The sequence below is a fragment of the Hesperophylax consimilis genome, chromosome 12 (genome assembly GCF_061612785.1).
Source record: "Hesperophylax consimilis isolate HC1 chromosome 12, BYU_Hcon_1.0, whole genome shotgun sequence".
Classification (NCBI taxonomy): Eukaryota; Metazoa; Arthropoda; class Insecta; order Trichoptera; family Limnephilidae; genus Hesperophylax; species Hesperophylax consimilis.
This window is the reverse complement of record NC_142847.1, coordinates 25,712,969-25,718,080: the sequence shown is the minus strand read 5'-3', so window position 1 is coordinate 25,718,080 and position 5,112 is coordinate 25,712,969.

The following is a 5,112-nucleotide window of genomic DNA, read 5'->3' as shown; positions in this document are numbered from 1 at the left end:
TTTTGGTAAAATGACTTCTTTTTAGTTTAATAATAATAGAATGTGCGTCCTCTTCATGTCATGGTGTCAGAGGAAAGTGGAATTCAGTGAGAAAACTATACATTAAGTTCTACATACAAGGGCGTAAAATGTAGAGAATCCTTTCTTGTTTGAAAATCGTAATATGAATAGTGATGGAGGAATTATTTGTAGTTATGTACACAAAATGCACTTTAATGGAGGAATTATTTGTAGTTATGGACACAAAATGCACTTTAATGGAGGAATTATTTGTAGTTATGGACACAAAATGCACGGTGATGGAGGAATTATTTGTAGTTATGGACACAAAATGCATGGTGATGGAGGAATTATTTGTAGTTATGGACACAAAATGCACGGTGATGGAGGAATTATTTGTAGTTATGGACACAAAATGCATGGTGATGGAGGAATTATTTGTAGTTATGGACACAAAATGCACGGTGATGGAGGAATTATTTGTAGTTATGGACACAAAATGCACGGTGATGGAGGAATTATTTGTAGTTATGGACACAAAATGCATGGTGATGGAGGAATTATTTGTAGTTATGGACACAAAATGCACGGTGATGGAGGAATTATTTGTAGTTATGGACACAAAATGCACGGTGATGGAGGAATTATTTGTAGTTATGGACACAAAATGCACGGTGATGGAGGAATTATTTGTAGTTATGGACACAAAATGCACTGTGATGTAGGAATTATTTGTAGTTATGTACATAAAATGATCATTTCTATTCAAGTTTTCACGCTATTTTTCTGTTAATACTAACGTTTTTTAAGTTCACATGGATACAATTCATCCGTAATGCAAACGTCATCACTGCACGTTTTTAACATTTGCTGTTTTCGCAGACCTCAATATCTCTTTTCTGAACTCAGAATGAGTATGTATTGTAGCATCTTCATTTGCTAGGTTCACACTAGTGATGCAACAGAGCTCTGCTTCCGCTTCCGCTTCTGCAGAATTTCCGCAAATTTTTCACTTCCGTTTCCGTTTCTGGTTCCGAAAACTTTATAACAGAACTCTAAACGGAGAATACAGCGAGGAGCGCGGAGGCGGGGGGCGCGGGGACGACTGGACAGGGGGCGGGACATAAACGATACAAACGTGTCGCAACGAGTTCGTTTGTTTAAAGTTTATGTATTTTGCCAACACTGGGTTTATTTATGATTCTGCATTCTGCGCATCACCGCACCATACACTATCGCGACTTATTTGGATCCGCGATACAAATCTCATTTTTTACCAGCATCATTACAGAGCAGGTTGAATCTAAATTACTTAATGCAACGATTATGATTAACAATATTACATTTTTTCGTAGGAAGCAATCACTTTGTGGTTAGACATATTATATTAAATCAAATAAAACACTTTGTTTATTAACCACGACTTTATTATTATTACATCTACCGGTTTCGCTACGGTCGAGCTTCATCAGGATGTGAAATATAACTAAAAACTAAGACAGAGGTGATGCATATTTATAGGAAAACAGAGGGAGACAGAATATAATACATTATAAAAGTGGGAGGAGTCAAATATTACATAGGCATAGTGAATTGAAGATATATAATAACAATTAACATTTTTACATGAATTATACATATAATAATACATTTTAAAGACATAAGAAAAAGCATAAACTTATTATTTAAGAGTGGAAAGGATTCTGGGAAACAAGTTAAATATAGGACTATAGAATGTGTTTTTTTGATTAGATAAATTAACTTGTGTATTTAATAAATGGTCTGATAAGTTACTGTTTATAGATTTCCTGATTTCTAATGATTCTAAATTGTCTAACCTAATGCCTATACTATTTTTATGTAAGAGGCTAGTACCTGTTATTTTATCAAACCATTGTAAATCGCCGCTCCTAAAAAATGTGCTAATATGGAAAAGATATGTTGACGACATATTTTGTATTTGGTCAGGTACGGATCGACAGTTAAATATCTTCCTCCAGCTTTTAAATTCTTTCCATACCCAAATTCAGTTTACCCTAGAAGTAGGTGTCAATGCTTCTCTAAATTTTCTAGACCTCACGCTCACCCTGATAAATAATAGAATTGAATTTAACATATACCGAAAACCGACCTACACAGACATAACCATCCACAATACTTCTAATCATCCCATCTCCCATAAACATGCAGCGTTCCATTCAATGATACATAGGTTAATTTCCGTCCCTCTATCTACCAATAATTTCTCAAATGAATTATCAATAATAAAACAAATAGCAGCAAATAATGGCTATGATTCGGCCTTAATTGATAAAATTCTTAATAAAAAACAAAAACATATTTCCACAAACAAATTTCTATATAGCAGTATTCCGCCAATTAATATCAACACCCCTATTCACCACTGGCGTAGGATTTTATTTATAAATAATTTTTCAAATCAAAGCGTTAGGAACCTTCCTTTAGATATTAAACCTGCCTTTTATACAAACAATACCCTAGGAAAATTTTTGATTAATACTAAAGACAAGGATGACATACTAAGCCATTCGGGTATTTATAAACTCAACTGTAGTGATTGTCCCGCCTTTTATATTGATAAAACATCGCGCAATGTAAACACCAGAGTGAAGGAACATGTACGGTGTTTAAATGGTAAAGGTTTTTCGGAACTCGCCAACCACTTAATATCAGCAGACCATAGATTTGATAAAATAACAGGTACTAGCCTCTTACATAAAAATAGTATAGGCATTAGGTTAGACAATTTAGAATCATTAGAAATCAGGAAATCTATAAACAGTAACTTATCAGACCATTTATTAAATACACAAGTTAATTTATCTAATCAAAAAAACACATTCTATAGTCCTATATTTAACTTGTTTCCCAGAATCCTTTCCACTCTTAAATAATAAGTTTATGCTTTTTCTTATGTCTTTAAAATGTATTATTATATGTATAATTCATGTAAAAATGTTAATTGTTATTATATATCTTCAATTCACTATGCCTATGTAATATTTAACTCCTCCCACTTTTATAATGTATTATATTCTGTCTCCCTCTGTTTTTCTATAAATATGCATCACCTCTGTCTTAGTTTTTAGTTATATTTCACATCCTGATGAAGCTCGACCGTAGCGAAACCGGTAGATGTAATAATAATAAAGTCGTGGTTAATAAACAAAGTGTTTTATTTGATTTAAAACAATATTACATTTAGAACCAGACAACCCAATTCCATGCAAGATGATGACTGTGTACCTTCCCCCAAAAGAAGCCGAACTCAATTTGCGAATGAAGATGAAGATATCGAAGTGCAGCCTTCTACTTCAAAATCATCATCATCATTACAAATATTGGAATCGATGTTAAGTGTAAATGAAGACCAGAATGAGAACTCTTCTACAACTGACGATGGTGACAATCTATATTTAGAGATACAGTCACATGTTCGTGAGTACAAGAAAGAGAAGGGCTACCTCTCAATGAGGATCCCCTTATGTGGTGGAAAGTAAATGCGCACAAATACTGTTGCCAATAGTTCGCCAATACTTATCAGCTCCCCCCAGCAGTGTAGCCAGTGAGCAATTATTTAGTGCATCTGGTTTAATATATGAAGAACACCGAAACAGACTCAAAGGTGAAAAAGCAGCCAAATTACTTTTTATAAAATATAATTTACCACTGTTTAATTTCGAGCACTAAAAGTACAAAACACAAATTTAATTAAACAAATCTTAAAAAATAAAATTGTGCTTTTTCTTCATAGTATTAACACTTCCGCTTCCGTTTCCGCTTCCGCTTCCGCTAAGATTTACTTTTGACATCTGTTTCCGTTTCTGCTTCCGTTAAGACACTTCCGTTGCATCACTAGTTCACACATCACTTCCAACTTCAGGGTTGTTATCAGAAATTCATTGTGGACTGCTAGCCCCGCTTCAAGAATATAATATGGTTCTTCCCAGCCGATTAGGTCCAGAGGGTGGGTGTAAAAGGAAACAAAGGTAAAAAATGATGATTCTTTATTCAGTCATGCCATTTGACGAATTAAAAGTTTAACAATATTGGCTTAATCAACACAGGTAGTCAATATATTAGGAAACGCTAACAGTGGGTGAAGCAATGCTCCATCGCACGTTGCAACTTCATGAATTCTAGTTTCAACATAAAATGAATCTACTGAAGTAAAGTAATTTTTATTATTTACAACAGAGGTTCCAGGAAATAACCAACTCCTCGGGGATTGTATCATTAATGAATAACATTCCTACATTTCATATTATTATTATTTTATTTAGTTTCACAAGCTCTTTTTATAATCAGATAGAAGGGGCTTCTTTATTTTGGAGTTCTTTAATTTTATGTATAGAAGATAAAAACATTGGTTCATAGTTCACATTATAACCTAAAAAGTTATGCTCATTACTTATTGTAAATACGTACTAATAAGATCTTCTAACAATGTTTATTATATGAAATCTGAATCCTTTTTATGCTAAAAACTTTTGGTAGAATAATAAAACGGTGAGAATGTTTAGGAATTAACAGTGAGTCTTATTGTTTATTAGAGCGTGTTTGCTGTTGTTGAAGTCTATAGCATTGTCGTACTTCATAGCCGAGGCGGAGGTGAAAGCAAATCACCTGAACTCCTTAATTCTATTACACAAATTATATAGAATTAATGCTATTCAGAAAAGTATGAATAGGCCAAACTTGGAACTCACACGAAAATTGATTCTTTTTTAAATTCACAGGGGCGGATTCACGCTGTAGGGCGCCTGTCTCTTTGGACACTTTGAGTCAAGGGGGAAAGATTCTTACGTCGATGACTTAAATTCAAGATATTGTATCTCCTAAATTGTTATTAGCGAGATGTTACTAAACGAGATAAGCGTAGTATAAAATTCGAATCTCTTGAGCAGTTGAATAGTTTAAGTTTATTTTTAAATATACAAATCTGGGTTCTCTGTAGCAGTCTAGTTTGTAAAAGAAATGGATTTACAATATCTTGACTAGTTATCGGTTTACAAATTTGATAATTTGTATAAAGTTGCAAACTTTGCAGATAGTTGTTATATAAACTTTATACAATGATCCAGAGATGTC